Source organism: Macrobrachium rosenbergii, chromosome 6 (genome assembly GCF_040412425.1).
Source record: "Macrobrachium rosenbergii isolate ZJJX-2024 chromosome 6, ASM4041242v1, whole genome shotgun sequence".
Lineage (NCBI taxonomy): Eukaryota > Metazoa > Arthropoda > Malacostraca > Decapoda > Palaemonidae > Macrobrachium > Macrobrachium rosenbergii.
Window position 1 is genome coordinate 5,200,500 of NC_089746.1, and position 21,747 is coordinate 5,222,246.

At 36.8% G+C, this 21,747-nt stretch overlaps 1 protein-coding gene across 2 annotated transcripts in view; it reads right to left on the minus strand.

Moving 5' to 3' along the window:
- The window catches only part of LOC136839124 (venom allergen 5.01-like), a 293,527-nt gene that overhangs the window by 158,738 nt on the left and 113,042 nt on the right, over positions 1-21,747 (minus strand). The window contains exon 1 of one of the 2 annotated variants that reach the window (XM_067104790.1): positions 6,857-7,310. The exons of the other annotated variant lie outside the window; for it this stretch is intronic. The gene's annotated coding sequence lies outside the window, so the exon portion shown is untranslated. Of the gene's footprint in view, positions 1-6,856; positions 7,311-21,747 lie in introns of those variants that run through there. 2 annotated transcript variants of the gene reach the window in all.

The window sequence follows — 21,747 nt, forward strand, 5'->3', positions numbered from 1 at the left end:
TTGGGTACTCAGTCGTGCATCGACAACAAGTTAAGTTCAAGATCATTCCAAAGACACAAGAACTTATCTATATCATAATAACTGGACAGAAAAAAAAGTCACAAATAGCTCCAAACTAGTCTTGAGTACATTATGATGATTATATTTTAATCCGGTGAGATGAGAACCAATCTGACGTTTTCTATTCTCTCGGATACTCCTGCAATCAAGATACGATGACGGAGGATATCAGAAGCTGCATCTTAATGAGGCAGGAACCGCTGCACCCTAATCTAATCTTAATGAAGGTTCAGACGTAAGTTTGGGAAAATTTAATCAAATTCCTGTCCGCCGCCCACATCTTTTAATTTCACGCTAAATAAAATACAGAATTCTTAAGAGTATGTCGGCAACACCTTTCTTAATCTGCCTAGAAAATTGAGAGGCTCTCAGAATCACACACACACACACACACACACACACATATATATATATATATATATATATATATATATATATATATATATATATATATATATATATATATATATATATATATATATATATATATATATATATATATATATATATATATATATATATATATATATATATACCCATGATTTAAAAAGCACACATGAGCTCCGAAATTCTCTCTTCTTTGGTTTTCCGCAACATTTTTAAAATTTACAATCTTTTTCCCAGTTCCTCCGGGACTGGGCTAGTTAAAGGCACCATGGTGCTCGTTCCATCGGCCTTGGCAGAAAAACTGAAAGAATGCGGTCCCGGTTGTCGACATAGCTCCTCCTCTCTCTCTCTCTCTCTCTCTCTCTCTCTCTCTCTCTCTCTCTCTCTGTTTCTGTTTTCCCTTCTGGAATGTTGGCTTTTCCTTTTTCAAACTGGCTGAGGGCTGTAAAACGCCAGGCCAATGCTATCCACGGAGGGAAAGGTTTCTCTAATAATAATAATAATAATAATAATAATAATAATAATAATAATAATAAAGATTTAATATTCATAATTAAAACACCAATCTGTTTTAATGTTATAATAATAATAATAATAATAATAATAATAATAATAATAATAATGAGTTTATATTCACAGTTAAACCATAAATCTGTTTGTACTATATTAGTAGTAGTAGTAGTAGCAGCAGCAACAATGATAACATTAATAATAATATTACTATTATTATTAATAATAATAATGATAATAATGTTTATTCATAAGCTTCTTAATTTCCAGTCATAGTAGGTACACTCTTACAAGTGAAACAACAGCGAGGCAGAATGACAGAAAATAATAATAATAATAATAATAATAATAATAATAATAATAATAATAATAATAATAATAATAATAGTCTATTCATAAACTGCATAATTCCCAGTCAAAAAACCTAAACCTCTTACACGTAAAACAAAAGGGAAGGAGACAGAGAAAAAAGAAAATATGCAAAAAAGAGAGAAATTTCATAATAATAGTAATAATAATAATAATAATAATAATAATAATAATAATAATAATAATAATAATAATAATTAAAGTTTACTCGCAAGCTGCATATTTTCCAGTAATAAAAGCTAAAATTCCTACACGCAAACGACAGAAAATAAAAAAAGACAGAAAAAAGATATACTAAAAAAAAAAAAAAATTTAAAGCTTTCTAAATTGTATTTTGCTGCGCCATGACTGGATCGATCCGTATCATCCCAACAGGCCTTGTTCAACCCTTTCCCATTGGGGGCGTTAGCTTTCTTTTGATTCTATCTCCTCTTTCTCTCTCGAGAAATAACACACTTATAGACGCCAAGGTAACTTGTTTCCTTATCTGAATGGCGTGACAGACATAAATTCGTATTTCTCTGTCTGTCTGTCTTTGAGAGAGGGACCAAAATGAAATCATCAATTTCTACCTTTGTCATCGTCAGCATATTAATGGTTTTTAACAGGCATATGAAAGTACTTTTAGGGTGTGTTATAGTGCACCTTCTCTCTCTCTCTCTCTCTCTCTCTCTCTCTCTCTCTCTCTCTGTCACAAACCAATTTGCTCTAATTTTACACTATCATATATTTCTTGAAATGGGTAATCAGCACCTCATGTTTTTTATACCATATATTTTAAAGCCATTTATTCCTTGAAATGGGTAATCAGTACCTTCATACTTTTCTCTCGCTCTCTCTCTCTCTCTCTCTCTCTCTCTCTCTCTCTCTCTCTCTCTTCCCACATTCCTGACATTGTTTGAAACCTCCTCTCGCTTTTCACTTTTACTTTCGTTTTGCACTGGGTTTATGGACGGAGGCAAAGATAGTTTTCTCTTTTTTTCACGCGCGTAATACTCCTGGGCTGCCCAATCCGCATTCTTCGAGTTGGTCCTCTCCACACACACACACAAACGAAACGAAGGCAAAGCTTCCTTGTTGGAACAACTCGATGTTGAGGCTCCAGCTGTGACGAATGTTTTGAGATGCGCGCCCGAGCCAACGCAGAAGCAGCGATTCCAAACATGTCTTTGATGGACATAAACGTCCACAAGAGATATTTGTTTTGCTTCTGTATTTTTTCTCCTCGTGCTTTCTGTGCGTCATTCGTTGTCTCAGTAATTCACGTTTGTCTCTAAGTTTACTTTTTTTTTTTTTTAAATCAATTGCATTTATGGGAACACAGGAGTGCAAAGGGAAAGGAAAAGACTGCATTTGAAGGAGATACAACACGTAGCATCTCATATTTGCTTGAAAATTGAACTCAAGAGTTTCTAACCGAAAATAAACTACCCAACTTTCATTATCCAGGGCGAAATGCTTTGCCTAAAAGGCATTCAAGCAATCTTTTCGTCTTTCTTTCAAAAGAGGCTGTTTCTACATCCTCTGTAAAAACAAAATATCTGAACTAAATATCTTGACATAAATAAAAAACACAAGAAATTAATACATATATCACATTTAAAATAATTCTGAAATCACGCGAAATTATAAACCGTTCTAATATAAATATTTAATTAAATAAAAACTCAAATACTTATATTTACCTTACATAATCAAATTACTTTTTGGAAGGGGTAATGTAACAGGTCCTCGTTGGGAGAGCGAGTTCCGTTCTCAGCTACCACTCTGTTGGCCACGAGTTCGAATCTCAGACCGGCCAATGAAGAATAAGAGGAATTTATTTCTGGTGATAGAAATTCTTTTCTCGCTATAATGTGGTTCGGATTCCACAATAAGCAGTAGGTACTGTTGCTAGGTAACCAATTGGTTCTTAGCCACGTAAAATAAATCTAGTCCTTCGGGCCAGCCCTCTCTAGGAGAGTTGTTAATCAGCTCAGTGGTTTGGTTAAACTAAAATATACTTAACTTTGGAAGGGGCAATAGATGGTGAGGTGAAAGCTCTATATTTGAATTTAACAAAACAACTCCTTTGAAATGAATTGAACTGAATATAGAATTTAGGTCGAAGTCCAAGCACTGGGACCTATGAGATCATTAAGCGCTGAAACGGAAATTGAAAGTAAAAGGTTTGAAAGGTGCAACAGGAGGAAAACCTCAAAGTAGTTGCACCATGAATCAATTGTTAGGAGAGGCTGGAAAGTAAGATGCAAGAAAGAATATGAAAGGAGGTACAGAAAGCAATTCCTTTAAAACGTGGTAGAATTTGAGTCCGCTAAATCATCTCCCTGCATTTCACCTATGTCATTTCTAATGCAAAACTTGAAGGACAATAACAATAAAACAAAATAAGCAGTTACTGAATATAAATGACATACTCAGTATGCGAAGAGAAAAATAAATTTGGTTAAAAGAGGAAATGACCCATGAGAAAGAAAAAGGATTATGCAAATGACGAAGAGAAAATTTCAAGGCATCATACGAATAAAAGCAATGACAGCTTAATCTGATGTCAATCGTAAATTCTCTTCGACGGAATAATTACCATAAATAATACAAATGATTCACCGGTGTTAAATTTATTCTATTTTGAATGCGCCTTTGTAAAAGCTCTTTGGGGAAAATAAATAAGTTACCATTCTCTTTTGTTAGCCCAAAAGACAGCACAATGGTTCAATCCCCCTTTTTTGTTTACAAAAAGAATTGGTGCGAGATACCTCGTGTCCTTTTCCAACCCAGTCCTGAAGGACAACACAGCTGAATAAGAGGAAGAGGGGAGAGAGAGAGAGAGAGAGAGAGAGAGAGAGAGAGAGAGAGAGAGAGAGAGAGAGAGAGAGAGGGGGGGAGCGTGCCATGCTTCAAGTATCAATATACCTCCTACCAAATTGATGGTGAATGTACCTTACAAAAGGCCGACTTTACGAACTTATCTGAATGCTATTATGCTCTACACATTCATCTAGTATGATTACGACCGAAGAAATACTAAAGGTAGCAGGTAATGACTTCAGAGCTAAATGTAATTACAGGTAGCCCAGTCAAATTGGATAAAGGCTTCAAACAGGAATTTTTATGCTGGTAAAAAAATCTCCTCTCTCTCTCTCTCTCTCTCTCTCTCTCTCTCTCTCTCTCTCTCTCTCTCACACACACACATATACACACAGACAAACTTACAAACTGTATTTTTGTTCCTAACGATATGGATAATGGAAAAATGCTATATTAATTTAACAGATCAACTCTCTGTCTGTCTATCTGTCTGTCTCTCTCCCTCTCACAAAATAACACATGCACTGTACACTTACTACTAACGATATTGATTACAGCTAAATGCTTCATAAACATAAGTGCCCATCTCTCTCTCTCTCTCTCTCTCTCTCTCTCTCTCTCTCTCTCTCTCTCTCTCTCTCTCTCAGGGAAACATATAAACTATATGTGTATCACTAACAACACGGTTAATAGAATAATGCTTCATAAATATAATAATGCTTCATAAATATAATAGACCAACTCTCTCTCTCTCTCTCTTTCTTCATCATTTACCTCTCACACACACACACACACACACACACACACACACACACACGCTTGCATATTTTCGCTCATGAATAGCTGCAGGGCTAAGCACGCTAATTTATAGCGGTGGCCGCTATAATCCAGTCCCCCTGAACGCTAGATTTCGCTTTGCATCGCTTGAACTGGAAACCTGTTGAGCTCTGTAGACCTACAGATTGCCTCTTAAACGACCTCACACGTCCTTACATTTGCAAACACCTCGGTAGAAGACGATTCTCCAAAGGCGGTCGGTTTTATGAATACGTCTTGTCTATTCAGTCCAGCTTATTATTATTATTATTATTATTATTATTATTATTATTATTATTATTATTATTATTATTATTATTATCACTGGGTCCTGAGTACGACAACACCGAGTCGCTTGCTAGGTGTCGGGATCCATTGTAAGTTCAGACACATTATTATTATTATTATTATTATTATTATTATTATTATTATTATTATTATTATTATTATTATTATTTATAGGAACACCGAGTCGCTCGCTACCTGTCGGCAGCCATTATAAATTCAGAGACAATCTTATTATTATTATTATTGTCGTTGTTGTTGTTATTACCATTATTACTGGCTTCTCCTGCATACGGGATCCATTATAAGGCTGAGTGAACGACGTCACTTCCTCATTCAAACGAACAGTGTGGCAGCGTAAACACCTCCAAGCAACACGGCCGAATCTGTAACATCATCAGACATCAACCCGAGACTTCGAAAGCAACCAGGAACGGTTGAGTGAGCAATGAAGCAACAGGCTTGGATTAAATGCTTAGTACCTTCGGCTTAAGACAAAAATGTTGAGAGAGAGAGAGAGAGAGAGAGAGAGAGAGAGAGAGAGAGAGAGAGAGAGAGAGAGAGAGAGAATATCAGCCAAATCGGAACTACAATATCAAACGTTGTAGTGAGAGGAAAAAAAAAATAGCACCCACACAGAAATGAGAGTAGCCTTTATATCACTTAAATCGCTCTGAGAGAGAGAGAGAGAGAGAGAGAGAGAGAGAGAGAGAGAGAGAGAGAGAGAGAGAGAATCACCCACACAGAAATGAGTAGCATTTATACCACATCGTTGAGAGAGAGAGAGAGAGAGAGAGAGAGAGAGAGAGAGAGAGAGAGAGAGAGAGAGAGGTTAGGGCAATGAAGACTGGACGCGCTTAAAACTGCAGTGTTGCCAGGCACCTCTGGACTCGATACCTTTATCCCTACCTTTCTCAGCCAACCGTAAAGGGGATCAAACACTGAAGTTTTGCAACTTAACAGGAAGCTGTCAACTCAGGGAACGACTTCAAGCAACCCCAGTGCCGTCATGGATATGACTCCCAACGATACTTCGACTTTACAAGAGGACGATCTCAAAATCTACCCTTTCAGGGCACCAGGGGGGAAAAGCGCCCTGGGTATTTGGCAATTGATCCTTTTACCTTGACATAGTAAGGCAGAGGCGGGCGGCGGCAGCAGCAGCAGCAGCTTCCCTTGTGAAGTCCCGCCGAGAATCTCGCGTTAGTCCTGCTAATAATGCTGCTGCTGTTCTTGCAGCTACAACGACTGCTGCTGCTATCAGAGAGAGAGAGAGAGAGAGAGAGAGAGAGAGAGAGAGAGAGAGAGAGAGAGAGAGAGAGAGAGAGTCCGGTTAGCTAAAGAACTTACAAAGAATTTTCGATTGTGGAAAAAGAGAATCTCAGTTCTCTGTACTGTCGACGCTTTTGGGCGTACGTGATTTTCTACGGAGGGCTGGTCAGGGAAGTGGTGTCTGATAATAACGAAATCATTCCTTAAAGAAAATACAAATTAACTATAATAAAATAAAAAACCTTCCCGTTTTCTCGTACAGGCATCTGATACCATCTCCACTCGGCAGATAAAAAGATCCCCAGAAAGCTCTTAGCTCGAAACGAAACTGAAAAACAGAACAGCTTACCTTCAGAATGATAAAATATTCCCGAGAGCTCGTCCAATCAATACCTCTGACTCATCTCTTTGAAATGAAATAGATCACACCAAGAATCCAGCACTGTTTTACAAACCGAGACAAAATTTCCAATCTCTCTTTCCTTCCTCTTAGCACTGAAAGACACCCACGAACAGGGTCTTTGCAACCATCGTCAAGACCACTGAAAGACTACGTTACAATTTCGATAGCAATTGGCTCAAGTACACAGGAGAAAAGACTCTACAGAAACACATAGTAATAACAATATCGCGATCACAGAAGAACTGTTTGTTTAGCAGGCGAAATTGCTCTCTTAATTTCCTTCTCCTTACTCTTCTCCTTCTTCTCCCTGCGTTACGGATACAGACACACACAGACAGACACCAGTTTCACCGAAAGAATCTGTCGCTCTTGCCTCCCCCAGTAATGCTGCAAGACTCTCTCGGGGCAGAGTCATGCCAGACGGGAAGCGTCTCGTTGGACTCAACTCAAGGTTGACACTGCTCAAACCCCACCCCGTCAGGCTGCAGGACCCCCTCCCCTTCCCCCCTCCTTACCCCTCCCTCTCCTCCTCCCCGAAAACACGCTGGTACACATCCTACTGGCTTAAATGAGAGAGAGAGAGAGAGAGAGAGAGAGAGAGAGAGAGAGAGAGAGAGAGAGAGAGAGAGAGAGAGAGAGAATTTCAGTTCGTATTGCACTTCAAAATGGAAATTGGCCTTTCCTGGAATTTGGAGTACTTGAACTATAATCCTATCAACGAGAGAGAGAGAGAGAGAGAGAGAGAGAGAGAGAGAGAGAGAGAGAGAGAGAGAGAGAGAGAGAGATTTCAATTCATGTTGCATTTCAAAATGGAAATTAGCCTTTCCTGGAATTTGGAGTATTTGAACTATAATCCTATTAACGAGAGAGAGAGAGAGAGAGAGAGAGAGAGAGAGAGAGAGAGAGAGAGAGAGAGAGAGAGAGAGAGAGAGAGAAATTTCATTTCGCATTGCATTTCAAAATAGAAATTAACCTTCCCTGAAATTTGTAATTATAGAACTATAGCCTCTCTACTAAATACAATATACTCATCCTACTACAGAGAGAGAGAGAGAGAGAGAGAGAGAGAGAGAGAGAGAGAGAGAGAGAGAGAGAGAGAGAGAGAGAGAATTCAACTCACATTTAATTGCAGAACAAAAACCAACTTTTCCTTAACTCTACTAAACGCAATATATCCATCTTACGAGAGAGAGAGAGAGAGAGAGAGAGAGAGAGAGAGAGAGAGAGAGAGAGAGAGAGAGAGAGAGAGAGAGAGAGAAAATTCAACTCACATTTAATTGCAGAACAAAACCAACTTTTCCTTAACTCTACTAAACGCAATATATCCATCTTACGAGAGAGAGAGAGAGAGAGAGAGAGAGAGAGAGAGAGAGAGAGAGAGAGAGAGAGAGAATTTTTAAATTTATCTAGTAACTGGAAACTGCAACCAGGTTTCTTAATATCCCAGCAGTTGAAGCTCAACCGACCATCTATTTCTCTCTCTTTTACAAATTACACAATAAAGTTGTCGAGAGAGAATAGGTTTCTTAGAGGATACATGGCGTATGAAGTCGTGACTCTGATGACGCGCATCTAAGATACAAAAGATAGAGTTTCAGGAAGGGATTTGCAAACGAGACAGCCTTCCAAACTGAAGTGAAGTTCGCTGTTAAACAATTCGTTTAAGAAAAACTGAAAATCACCGAAAAGAATTCGTTTCAGAAAAACTGTGAAGTCATTGAAAAGCTTTCGTTTACGAAAAACAGTCTCACTGAAAGGAATTCGTTTAAGAAAAACTGTGAAGGTCACTGAAAAGAATTTATGAAAAACCGTGAAAGTCATTTAAAAGAAGTTGTTGAAAAAAACTGTGAAGGCAAGGCCATTAAAAAGAATTTACGAAAAACAGTGAAAGTCATTTAAAAGAATTTGTTGAAGAAAAACTGTGAAAGTCATTGAAAGGAATTCGTTTAAGGAAAACTGTGAAGGTCACTGAAAAGAATTTATGAAAAACTGTGAAAGTCATTTAAAAGAATTTGTTGAAGAAAACCTGTGAAGGCCATTGAAAAGAATTTATGAAAAACAGCGAAAGTCATTTAAAAGAATTTGTTGAAGAAAAACTGTGAACGTCATTGAAAAGAATTTATGAAAAACAGCGAAAGTCATTTAAAAGAATTTGTTGAAGAAAAACTGTGAAGGCCGTTGAAAAGAATTTACGAAAAATTGTGAAAGTCATTTAAAAGAATTTGTTGAAGAAAAACTGTGAAGGTCACTGAAAAGAATTTATGAAAAATTGTGAAAGTCATTTAAAAGAATTTGTTGAAAAAAAACTGTGCAGGTCATTGAAAAGAATTTATGAAAAATTGTGAAAGTCATTTAAAAAAATTTGTTGAAGAAAAACTGTGAAGGTCATTGAAAAGAATTTAAGAAAAATTGTGAAAGTCATTTAAAAGAATTTGTTGAAGAAAAACTGTGAAGGTCATTGAAAAGAATTTATGAAAAATTCTGAGTCATTTAAAAGAATTTGTTGAAGAAAAACTGAAGGTCATTGAGACGAATTTAGAAGAACTGTGAAAGTCATTTAAAAGAATTTGTTGAAGAAAAATGTGAAAGACATTGAAAAAATTCGTTTAAGAAAAGCTGAGAGTCCCTGAGAAGAATTCGTCTAAGAAAAACTGTGGATCATTGAAAAAGAATTCCTTTCAGATATTTAAGTATAACAAGAACAGAAAGGGCGCGAACAGTATAAAATGTTGGAGAAGATTTTCCAAGAAGAAAAGAAAAGATTAACACTTAAATCTTGCTATTTCTTTCACACATTACGGAAGAAGCTGAAATACCTCATCGCGAGGAGAAACTAGAAAGTTAACTAGATAACTGTTTAAGAACTCCAGAAATAATACACCAGGACCTCTGGGACACACACATACGTACATACTGTACATACATACATACATACATACATACATACATACACACATATGTATACTGTATATACATGTGTATATATATATACACATACATATGCAGTACACAATACATACACATATATGTATATATATATATATATATATATATATATATATATATCACTCCATAAATACATACTCACATGCGTTTGTGACTCAGTAAAAGCGTAAGCATCTGTTTGTTTAACTCTCAAACTACCACCAAAAGAAACTGCCCAATCGGCCAATTAGTAACAGCAATCACCACGATTTGAACTGCCCATCAAGAGAAACGGAAGGTGTGATGGATGATGATAGTGGCGGTGATGAGAACGGTGATGATAGTGATGACGGTGATGTAGATCCGGCGTAGGCGGCTGCGGTGATGAAAAACTCATGATGGTGACTGATGGTGAGTGGCTGGTGGTGGTGGTGGGTGATGGATTGAGATATGGCTGAACTATTAGCGCTGTTTTCTCCCTTCACTCTTGGTTTTTTTGCTTGTTTCCTCTAATCCCCAGAGAAGAAAGTTTGCCGCGTCTTCTGAGGGATCGTTTATACTTCCTGTTTATTCACACAATGCATACGTGCATGTGTACATATATATATTATATATGCATGTTTATGTATAAATACATATACTGTACATATTTATTATATATACATTATATATGTATATATATGTATGTATATGATATATACATATGTACATTATATATACACACATATATGTATATATACATATTTATTGTACATTATACATACACATATATATGTATATATACGTGTATATATATATATATATATATATATATATATATATATATATATATATATATATATATATATATATATATATATATATATATGTGTGTGTGTGTGTGTGTGTGTGTGTGTGTGTGTGTGTGTGTGTATGTGTGTGGGGTGAGGGGCACATTGTCATTAGGCTGCCTGCTATATCAGGCCTTTCATAGTGTCATAAATTTTTGATTGTTTTCAATGGTGCACAACGTTTGTGTATGAATTTCTAGTAATGAATTAAGTAATGAATTAAGACCTCCATTACCATATTCAGAATTGTATGTATACGTCTTTCCTTTTTAATGTAATCACTGGTATGTATGGAATTATTTAAACTGGAATTTGACTGTGAAGGCTATTTCCTGTAAGTAATTATGCGTTCCTTAATCCTCAGTTACGGACGCGAGTATCTGTTTGCTGTTATGAATGCGCCTTATATTTGAGGCAGTATATATATATATATATATATATATATATATATATATATATATATATATATATATATATATATATATATATATATAAAACAATACAGGAATATAAAATGTCACATTTACGAAGCCAACCCACCTGAGCAGGTAACCTAAAACACTAAGCCCCTCCCCCCATCACACACCGTTATCCTTGAGGGGGTTTGGTCGGCGAGAATGACGTCACGTGATCATATCGTCCCACAGGCGGAGAGAGAGGCGTAATGAGGGATGACAAACACTCTTGTGTATCAGATACAATTAATGTTCCTCTAAGGGAGTGGTCGCGTCTCCCCTACTGATGTGTGTGTGCCACCGTCACTGCAGGGCGCAGCAGGGGTCGTCAGGAGGAGGAGGAGGAGGAGGAGGAGGAGGAGGAGGAGGTGGTGGAGGAGGAGAATGAGGAGGAGGACACCGAGGACTTAAAAGGGAAGGCCCTCTCATACTGCCTTTTCGGCTGCTGCTGAGCTTACGATATAAAGAAAGGCCTTCTTGTTGTTTCTCCTCCCCTCCATCTGGGATAGGCTGGGAATATGACCTCTATGAGAGAGGCCATGTTTAAAGAACTGCTCCTTTCCCTTCTATTGTTTATCTAGATTCGTCACCTAGAACACACACACACACAAAAGATAATCAACATAAATATTGTAATGGATAACACGTCGTATCTAAGGAGGTTGAAAGTAGGTGACTTTTAAGAATCATATATTTATTTGTTAGATTATCCCTTTATCCTTGGAAAATACTTTGGAAATTAGCCTCTAGCAGCAAGGCTATACCTACCGTTCAGTTGGATAACTACTTAAGAGGGAGTTGAAGTTCCCAGTTAAGAAAAGATACATTATTATTATATATATATATATATATATATATATATATATATATATATATATATATATATATATATATATATATATATATATATATATATGTATATATAATAATGTGTGTGTGTGTATAGAGGATGTCTGATTTCTGATTATTATACAAGACTGCTCTTTTCATGAGGCTACTCCGAAAGGAAATAATTCATTTTACTCTAGCATAAAATTATGTGAATTAACCTCAAAATCCGACCAGGTTGGCGTGAGCGGCGACCGAGCCTTTACCCTTAACCCCTAAGCATTCCCCTTGGGCCAAGTACCAAAGCCCCCCACCCCTCCCCAGCCCAGAATAGGTGACGACACCGTCGAAAAGCTAATTGGGACGTATAGTGCTTTCACCAGCGGGGCACGCCCTCCCAGATAAGGCCAGCTAACGCAACGGAATTTTTTCATGATGAAAAGTCATCAATAGAGGCCTATTTCTAAGGGATACAGGGTCAGAAAGCTGTAAAAGGGAGCGACTGGAAAACTTAACCTTAGCTGACCTAAAATCTAACCCACTAACCTTACCTAATCTGAGCTAATCTGTTACCCAGCAGGAGGTACTCATTTTCCACTCGACCCCAAGAGAAATACCAGGAATCTCTCGGCTCAAACAACATGGCGCATTTAGCAGACTAAATGCATATGGCTTTCTTGACGTTTTGTAGCAGACAGGCACAAGCAATCTTCTCTTTAATTCGTGTTTTGTTTTCGCCCAGAAAGTTAGAATCATCGAAAATGATTGGTTGAGCAACGGAAGCAAGAATGGAGGTCATGAAATATTATCACATTCTCGAAATTCTTCGTTGTTTTTATTATAACGGATGTTATTGTTATTGCTTAATTGTTTTCGCTGCTACTGTTAACAACACCAGCACCACAACCAACAAAAGCAACAGTAAACAACATTAAATTAATAATAACTTACAACTTCTCTTAAACTCCGTCTATTACAAACATCCATCTACGTCTGTAGGAACGTCGACAGCTGTATTATCTAAACTGAATTGAATTGAATATAGAATTTAGGCCAAAGGCCACGCGCTGGGACCTATGAAGCCATTCAGCGCTGAAACGGAAATGACAGTAAAAGGTCTGAAAGGTGTAACAGGAGGAAAACATTGCAGTTGCAATATGAATCAACTGTTAGGAGGGGGTGGAAAGTAAGATGGAGGAAAGAGACTATGAAAGGAGGTATACTAAAAGGAACGAGAGGGGCACGCTGCAAAGGACCTTAAGTAATGCCTACAGCGCACCGCATGTGGTGCACTGACGGTGCTACCCCCCTACGGGGTGTATAATCTAAATATCACGATGTCTATAAGCAAACGATCACCTTCCCTTTAAGGACTCGGCAACATTATTTTCAAAACGCCGACTACAAATATTTACGCTGGATGCGACCGATTACCCTGTCTTCTTATACTGAACTAGAATAGAAACTAGGAACAGTTTAAATATTTTTTCTCTCTCTCTCTTTCTGCTCCTTAAATGATAGCAATCTTTTCACCAGTGATGAAAGGGAAAAACAAACCTCCTCTAACAGAAGCTTATTCGAGAAAGAAGCCACACACACACACAAGTAAAGGACAAGAAGTCGAAAGTAAATAAACTTTTGCATGAAATAAGAGAAAAAGTCTTTCTTGCTAAGTTTGCAATGACAAAGTAAAATCTTTAAGAGAGAGAGAGAGAGAGAGAGAGAGAGAGAGAGAGAGAGAGAGAGAGAGAGAGAGAGAGAGAGAATTACCACTAAATGATGCAATATTTCAGTGCAGAGACAGCAAACGAATATCATTCATTCATACATGAATTCTCTATGTTTTGGGAGACGTAAAATGGAAGAAAAATGGAGAGTTCTGGCAAGCGACATAACAATAGGTATTACCGTTCCAGAGATAAATTAAGGCTAAGTCCTAAACCAGTAAAAAAAAAGTTCGCCGATTTTTTTCTTTCTGTACAGTCGCTACAGCGTATAATCAAGGCCCCCGAAAATCGATCTATCTTTCGGTGGTCTCGGTATAATGCTGTATGAGCCGCGGCCCATGAAACTTTAACCATGGGCCGATGGTGGCCTGTACTACATCGTTACCAGAAGCACGATTATGACTAACTTTAACCTTAAATAAAATAACAACTATTGAGGCTAGAGGGCTGCAATTTTGTATGTTTGATGATTGGAGGGTGGATGATCAACATACCAATTTGCAGCCCTCTAGCCTCGGTAGTTTTTAAGATCTGAGGGCGGAGAGAAAAAGTGAGGAGAGAATAAAATGCGGACGGACAGACAAAGCAGGCACAATAGTTTTCTTTTAGAGAAAACTAAAAATGGAGAATTCTGGCAGGCGACATAACAACAGGTATTACCACTCCAGCGATAAATTATGGCTAAGTCCTTAAAAGGAGAGGCTTTTTCTACCTGATGGGTCGTCCCATTACACCTGGTCAGATGTTGCGCTTAGCCCCGCACTAATGACGAATACTGCCCTAAAATGGAAGACTGGAGTATCTGCAAAAATACAAAACTGAGAAAAATGGTAGATATTGCAGTTTTCCCTTGCCTTACTACTGTTTTTGCAGATACTGCAAATGGGATCCCTTAAATAAAGTACTGAAGAATCATTCTGAAACTGCAGTAACTTGTGTATTCGTGTTTCCGAAGCCCAATAGGTGGCGTATCTCAATTTCGAAAATTCTGCAGACACTGCAGTTTTCCATTTTAGGGTAGAATAGGCCTCTTCAACTACTGATACCACTGCTGTTGCTACTATTACTATTACTGCTAGTAGTTGCGGTAGTTTCAACTCCAAGCATAACAATAGCTGTAGTGTAATAACGTTATTTCTAATAATGAATTATAAGTAGCAGTATTTTTTATAATGTAAAAGCTAAATTAGCTCGAGGGATATTAGCAGTATTTTAGTAATTATAACTCTTATATTATCATTATGATTATTATTAATATTATTACCAACGAACAGGCCTCGAACTTTTTCTGTTACTATATTATTACTGGTGGTTGTAGTAGTAATAATTATAAGTAGAGTAGTAGCTGTAATATAGGCACCCTTAATTCTAATAATATCAGAAGCAGCAGCTATTTTACGAAATGTTAACTACAGAGACTCAAGTGATATTCGAAGTATTAGTAACTCTTAAAATATATTATTATTATTATTATTATTATTATTATTATTATTAGCAGTAGTGGTAGCAGTAGCAGTAGTAGTAAAACCAACTATTCTAACAGTAGAAATATTAATAGCGGTTATCAAAATAATAGTAATACACATTAATGTCAATTAACTGTGCATAAGTATTCAAAAAAGTTTAACACTATCGTCTCTCTCAGTGAATCAAAAGAATTTTCTTGACTAAGTTTAGGAAATTTGTGCCATTGAAACAAAATAGCAACACTCATGTCTTAAATTTTCACCTTCTGCAAAGCAATGAGGATGCATTTCGGCTAACAAAACTTGAACAAAAAGAATAAAATCAGCACCTAATTCACTACTCCGCTCAACAGACCCACACCGGATTTTTTTTTAAGAAAGCGCGCCTTTGTCCCTCCTTATCAGGTTTGAGATTCGAACACGGGTATCGTCCAGTTGTGAGCTACTAGTAGACGCCATATACCATCAAGCTACGTGGCCAGAGTTGTATATATATATATATATATATATATATATATATATATATATATATATATATATATATATATATATATATATACATATTATATATATATAAATAAACATATATAATGTGTGTGTGTAATTTATATATACAAATATATATATATATATATATAAATTTATATATAATATATAATATATATATATATATATATTATATATATATATATATATATATATATATATATATATATATATATATATATATATATATATATATATATATATATATATATATATATAGAGAGAGAGAGAGAGAGAGAGAGAGAGAGAGAGAGAGAGAGAGAGAGAGAGAGAACTAACACATTCTCAATCACAGGTATGTTAAGACATCAATCGCAAGGAAACCGATGGATAAAGGCAGGAATGACCTGTAATCCATGTAACTCAGGTTAATGGCCAAAGAAAACCACGAGATATTCCTTCAAGATATCGGGTAACGGCCACTTAAGCCAGGCTTCGTAAAAGAGTATACAAGACCTCAAGCCGACATTTCCCCCTAAAATAAACGTTTGATCGCGGCCGTATTAAATCTCGCTAAACAGGAGTTCTCGCCTGCTGATATGCAGATACGTCTCCTCTACCCCTCCCCACCCAACCCCCTCCCACCCAATACCGACAAGGAAAGGTCCCTAACCCAGCCCCTCCCCCTACTCCTTCAATGAATTATGAGAAAATACATTATAATTTACCTTGATTTAAAAGGTGTGATTATTATTATTATTATTATTATGAACAACCCCACAGCGGCCACTGACTTGAAATAATAATAATAATAATAATAATAATAATAATAATAATAATAATAATAATAATAATAATTATTATTATTATTATTATTATTATTATTATTATTATTATTATTATTATTGTCATTCAGAAGATCAACCCTTATTCATATCACTGACTTGAAATAATAATACTGAATAATAATAATAATAATAATAATAATAATAATAATAATATTATTATTATTATTATTATTATTATTATTATTATTATTATTATTGTCATTCAGAAGATCAACCCTTATTCATATGGCCACTGACTTGAAATAATAATAATAATAATAATAATAATAATAATAATAATAATATAATAATAATAATAATCATTATTATTATTCAGATGATCAACCCTTATTCATATGGAACAAGTCCACGGGGGCCACTAACTTGAAATTCAAGCTGCCAGAGAATATTATGGTGTTCATTTGAAAGAAGCAGCAGAAGGTTAACAGGAAACACAGGCAGAAGAGATCAGTTCTTAGAAAAGAAATAAATAAGTTGACAAATGAAAACACACACACATAAAAATTTTAGTAAATTACGAAATAGCAGGAGGATGAAAATAAAGTACCGATCATTATTCTTCCACAAGCCACCGGCCACTCCGAGGATTACTCATGTCCGGGGCTGGGAGAGAAAAAAAGCTGAAAAAGGAGAAAGAGATGCATACATAAATATCGCGTATTTATAGCCAGCCATTGGCGAGGCCAGTCTATAAAAGGCGAAGCAATTGCAGGCACTTGGACCTGTGTAACTACTCCATTAAGGACTGGACGAACAGGGGATGCCCAGCCATGAATAGCAAACACTCTGATCCTGAACCACGCTCCATTTACGTGCAGCTTATTTATCAACTGCGGCCACCAAGCTTCACTCACTGACAAGATAAATCACGCGGGAAAAGAAAAAAAATCGAGGAAAGTCGCTCTCTCTTTCTTTCTCAGGGAGCAATCGTGAAGAAAGGTTAATGAGATTGAGAGTGGGTTGTTCCCTAAATGCTTCGGTACATTGTGTACATACATGCATGCAAGGAATATATATATATATATATATATATATATATATATATATATATATATATATATATATATATATATATATATTTAATCTATTTACTTATTAATTTATTAATAAATCTTTTTTTCTTATTGCTGATCTCTTCTTTCCGCATTTCTTATTATCTTCTGTAATTTCTTTCAAAACAACACCATATTCTTTGGAAGCTTGAATTTCAAGTCAATGGCCCCTGTAAGCTTGTTCCATATGATTTGGGTTTATCCTCTGGATAATAATAATAATAATAATAATAATAATAATAATAATAATAACAAATACTTGTTTGGTTAAACCAAGATTCTTATTCGATTTAAGATAAGCAGTTCTGTGAAGAACTTGCTAACTCTGCCTTGAACTCTACATCATGACTGAGCTATTAATGAGATGAAGGACTTACCTTTTTCCAGTTCCAACCACACTATAGCTTCTCTTTTACTTCATCTGATAAGCTGCCCTCTTTGATACAGAATAAAAAATACATCATTTGATAGGTTGCCTTCTTTGATACTGAATAAAAAAATACATAAGGTTTTGTTCTCAGATATTCATCAGAGACTTCATTTACCTCAGGACACATTGGTCAGGGAATCGACAACTTTAAATTGTTGATAATTAAATTCTACTTCTTATGATCACCAGTTCTCCGGCAAATCCAGTGTTCTAATCTTGAAGAAGAAGAATACCGGTATCTTTTACGACCAGAAGACTTTACATTGCTTTCTTCTTACATTATATCTAAAAACATTCACCACTGGGTGACTAACTGACTAAAAACCAACAAAAACTTAGTTATCTTAAGATTCTTCCCGAATCAAATTTAATGAAATACTGTGAAAGTGAATTTTAATGAATATCTGTCGTTTACACAACGACTGTACATACGAACAGGGACAAGCATTGAATGTTGCTTGTACTGAAGTTCTTTTCTTCGAAAAACAACATTCCAAAAACAACTATTTGGAGAGGACAGAACAACGACTGAAGAGAACAACACAAGAAATCTCAGAAGAGAGTTTATTCGTCACTTAACGACAAACAGAGACAGGTATTGTCTTCGAGGTGAGGGGAGGGGGGGAGGAGAAAGGGAGAGGGAAAGAGGAGGGGGAAGGGGGGAAGGGGGGGGGGGGGGTATGATATTGAGGAATGTGAAAAGGAATTTTGCCATGATCATTATCGACGACAGAAACAGCAATGGCCAATAACTGTAAAATCAACAAAATGAGTTTCCATCGTTATCTCAGAGAAATATTCTTTTTTGATCGAATTCATTCGTTTTCACTTCAAACTTAGATCATGACTTACTCAATATAAAAAAATGGTTATTCTTTACTTTCTAATACAAACAGATCAGTTTCATAACTCGAATATTTGTGTACGTACGACAGAGTTACCTGAGGCGGGTTATCTAAGGGCATATCAATCACTGTCATCATTATCATTATTTACTTTTTGGCTTTGAGACTTTCCTAAATTGTCTTTCTTATGACTCTTCACTTTGTCCGGTCTATTTCTCGCCGTTATATCACGTATTTAATTATTTCTGTTCAGAATCTTTTCAAGTGACGTCACTGAGCCATTATGTCCAATTAACTTTTTCCATTTTCACCCAGGCCCGCAACTGAAAACGCTTTAAGCTCTAAGTGTTACATATTTAGAAGTTCATTCTCTCAGATCCGTATGAGACGTCTAACCATAAAACTGACGACCCTCTTTATATCTTCAATAAAACTGTAAATTTCATTAAGAAAACTACTTATAATATTCTTGTTTACGTCATAACAAACAAGTAAAAAATGCGCCGAAGTTTCTTAGGCGCAAGCGAGTTTTCTGTACAGCCGCTACAGCGTATAATCAAGGCCACCGAAAATAGATCTATCTTTCGGTGGTCTCGGTATAATGCTGTATGAGCCGTGGCCCATGAAACTTTAACCACTGCCCGGTGGTGGCCTATCCTATATCGTTGCCAGAAGCACGATTATGGCTAACTTTAACCTTGAATAAAATTTGGTATGTTTGATGATTGGAGGGTGGATGATCAACATGCCAATTTGCAGCCCTCTAGCCTCAGTAGTTTTTAAGATCTGAGGGCGGACAGAAAAAGTGCGGACGGACAGACAATAGTTTTTTTTTTTACAGAAAACCAAAATGCATCACTTATAACAAGTTACTGGTTTCAGCTGTTTAAATTCCATTAGTAGGTAATCTCAATCCATCTTGATTATGTCATTCTTACTCTTCCTTTCTTGGACAGTTGTTAATTTTCTTGATACATTCTCTGATTTTATCATTCGAGACATTCATAAGCGTTGGCATTCCCTGTTTCATACCTGTAGTATGTCTGCGAGTAACGATCTCTTAGTACTAATTCCAACCAGTACCGTTGCGCCCACCTTCAACTTTTTCCATAGTCTCATTCAACTTTTTCCAGTCTCATTCTTCAAGAATGCACTGGGGATAAAATAGTCACCGTGAACAACTCTATTGTTTAGCTACTCTTATATATTGTGTACCAAAATATTCATCCTATTTAAAATGAAAGGTCTAAGCATGACCGCTACCCTAATATTCGATGGTAACTCATAACAAAAAGTTTTATTTTACTTTTGCATATATTCGTACCTTTAGGGTTCGCAAAATCCAGGTAAACAGCAGGTGTAAAGAGATAGGAAACTTGCCTATATTTCAAGCTGTCTCTATGAAACACCTTGACTACTTCGCCTTTTCAAGAGTGAAATTGTTTAGTTTCAAAAATGAAAATTTAAATTAAGGTATTTTCCAATGAATGAATGAAATCAAAACCAGCGTGACAAGTAAAACTACCTAAAAAGTCCTTCTTCCACAACGTCAGAACTGAGATATCCCACTTCTTCAAGAACTGCTTTACCTAGGCATCTCAAAATCGGCGTGTAATTTTCTTTTTCGTCTACGAAAGAAACTAACAACCAGCGAGCGTAAAAAAGTTTTCTCATTGAAGACCTAAAGAACGTTTCCCCCAAAACTAAAAAGGAAGTTAACGCGCGCTGCCCCCTTGGAATGAAGCCATTACAGAACAAGCAAGGTATGTCAAGCCCCTTCGTCGCGTCGACAGTTACTCGTGGCGCGGAGAGCCTCATTGTTTTCTCACTTCGGCCTGTGGGGCGATATATCACCTTCTCCACGTCTTAACGGCGCTAGATCAAAATGTTGCTTAGGTCAGAGGTCAGAGGTGAGTCGGCCATGATGGGAATCAATAAATTAAAGTTGCAAATCCATTTTCTCTCTTGCAGGGAGGCCACATGATATGGGGCAGACAAGGTTGGCTTTCGCAAGACTCGACTGAGAACATTTGGCACATTCTCGAGACTGAAGGGCACATTGTTCGAAAGACGAAGATAGGAAATGTGTTTGTAAACTTGAATGCGAGTAGGGGGGGCGCATACCTGCCTGGCGACAGGTCCAAATTATGCCAAAAGATGGCGCCGGGATAAGGCAATGCTACCTCATTGTTAAGCGTCATTTTTTGTTTCGTATCAAGGATAAGGCAACTTTCACCCCTCCGAATGAGGCAGATCTAAAATGGACAAAATAAAAAAAAATTAAAGAAATAAAAAAGTAAATAAATAATTATATAAATAAATGAGACAATAAACAAAGAAGGTAGCAAAAGGATAAGAGTAAAAGGGTAAACAAAAAAATTAACAAGGGGCTGACCATGGCTTCTTGAGAAGGCTGATCGGCACATTATTATAAACAAACCTCTTTCTCGAGATGGAAGGCTGGAAGGATTGGCACTAAGGAGGGATAGAGGGATTGGGATTGAGGAAGGATTGAGAGGGGACTGGTAATGAGGAGGGATTAAAAGGAGACTGGGATTGAGAGGGGACTGGAACTGGGGAGGGATTGGGGCTGAGAATGGATTAAGAGGAGATTGGAATTGAGGAAGGATTGAGAGGGATTGGGATTGAGGGGGAGTGGGACTGAGGAGGGATTCGGATTGAGAGGAGATTGGGATTGATGAGGGGATTGAGAGGGCATTGGGACTGAGGAAGAATTGAGAAGGATTGGGGCTGAGGAGGGCTTAAGAGGGGATTGTGATTGAGGTGGGATTGAGAGGGGATTGGAATTGAGAGGGATTGAGGAGGGGATTGGGATTGAGGAGGAATTGGAATTGAGAGGGATTGGGATTGACGAGGGGTTGAGAGGGGGGATTGAGGGGGATTGAGGGGATTGGGGTTGAGGAGGGATTGGGATTGAGGGATTG